This window comes from Chrysemys picta, chromosome 12, assembly GCF_011386835.1.
Source record: "Chrysemys picta bellii isolate R12L10 chromosome 12, ASM1138683v2, whole genome shotgun sequence".
Lineage (NCBI taxonomy): Eukaryota > Metazoa > Chordata > Testudines > Emydidae > Chrysemys > Chrysemys picta.
Window position 1 is genome coordinate 2,379,593 of NC_088802.1, and position 2,133 is coordinate 2,381,725.

A 2,133-nucleotide genomic window follows, 5' to 3' on the forward strand; every position below is an offset into this window, starting at 1 on the left:
AAACTCCAGCTCCCCCCCGCCCCAGCGGATCAGCAGCCTGGCGTTCTCCTGCACACACCGGGGCTCTCGTCTGAACCCCTCCCAGGCTCTGTGAAAGCAGTCCCTCAGCACAGCAGTGTCTCCCTGAGAGAAACGCAGCCCAGTGAACAACGCCAGCAGATTGTTAGAACTGAGCCGTTCCTTACGGGAACGTAACCAGGCCACATACAAGTCCCCGGGCAGATCCTTCACATGGAGATAATACCAGGGATTTCCTCTGTGATAGAAAACAGAGATTGTGTAACCCCCCTCCCCCGACAGGAACTCCAGCTCCCCCCCGTCCCAGCGGATGAGCAGCCTGGCGTTCTCCTGCACACACCGGGGCTCCCGGCAAAACCTCTCCAGGGCGAGGTCCAGACAGCTGCCCAGCTCCTCGCCCAGCTCCCCGCGTCGCTCCAGTCCGTCCCGCGCTCCCTGCAGGGTCTCCATGCTCAGCGGCTGGGGGCGGGGGCGGAACTTGACCAGACACACGTCCCCCGTGGGCTCCTTGTCTGTGTCACACACACTCATCTCACACTCCCCATTCCCTGAGATGAGCATCAGATCTTCCACCTCGCTGCGGTCGGCCATCCTGGCGCTGCCCCCACACGAGGGCTCCCTGCTGGGCTCAGTCGAAGCAGCTTCTCCGGGATTTGGATGCTTCCTGCTGGTGATTCACTCTCTGCGCTGTGATGTGCAACTTATCACACTCACAGACTTTGGGTTAGACCCTAATGAAGGCTGATCCACGGCCCTGTCGGTGACTTGCCCATTCCACCTTCTCCCCTCTCTGACCATGGAGACACCTGCACCACGGGCCGAGATCCGGCTCAGTTTGCTTTTGTGTTGCACTTAGTGGGGTTCTAGGTCGGAGTCCTGCACAGCAGGGCTGAAACGGGCTCTCAGCTCATCCGTCGCGTCCCCCTGGGATTGCAGCTTCCACCAGGTTCTCAGGGCGAAGCAGATGCAGGTCGCATGGATTTAGTTCGGTCCTTCTGGAGTGTCCTCCTCCCAAGCGCCAACGCTCAGCTTCTCTCCTGCCCTGCTCCAGCAGGTCCTGAGAACAAGAGATGCCCATTTGCATTGGAGAACATTAGGGTTGGTCAGGGGGGTGCATCTGGAGTCTCCCAGAGCTGTAGGGCTCAGCCCCAGGCAATGGCTCATGGAGCAGACACAGGAGAGAAGTATTTCTATCATTAGTGGCACCAGGTGGGGTGTCCAACATGCAGCCCAGGGCTGGATCCAGCCTCTGCTCTGCGTTTATGTGGCTGCATGACATGTTCAGCTTGTGCAGGGTTCGGGAGCAGATGCACAAAAGGAACTTGCTGAGTGTCACCCCACGCCCAACTTTCAGATGTCTGGCAGATCACTGCCATTCACCGTGCCTCAGTTCGGCCCCTAGGCTCCTATACAACGCCTGGGGAGAGCCCAGGGCTGCCAATAGGGGGGCAAAGGGGGCAATTGCCCAGGGGCCAGGCTGATTTCAAAGGTCCTGGGGGCCTGGCCACTGCCGCGGTAGCTCTGCCTGCTCTGGGGAAAAGCATCTCTTGATTCAAAGAGGCTTTTGATATGCCACATGCAGGTTCTGGAGCAGGGTTACTTGGCCCCGGAACCTGCACAGGGGATATCAAAAACGTCTTTGAATCAAGAGATGCTGCGGCTTTTCCCCAGGCACAGAGACTGTGATTCACAAAAGCCAGCAGGTTAATTAGGGGGCCACCTAAGCTAGCCAATGGGGGTGTGTGCATGGTGGATAAATAATTGAAGAATCATCGGAGCAGGGGGACTGGATCCTGGGTCGCCCTCATCCTGGTAAGAGCTGTAGACCTGTAGAGTTTGGCTTCTACCATGAGCTGTTAGCAGTGATGGGCTGTTACTGCTATATGGACCAGCTGCTAGAGGGGGACGCAATACACACTTTGCCAGGGATACAGCAGTACCCTGTGACCAGCCAGCTCTGTTGCTCATAAGCAGGTGCCCGGTGGGTCACAGGTTGGGACTGTTCATCTGGGCTGGAGGCAGCGACTTGTGCTTTGTGCAAAGGAAGGGAAAGACCAGAGAGAGCCTGGACGTTGCAAGTTATGGCTACGCTCAAGGAAATAAACAAACACCGGA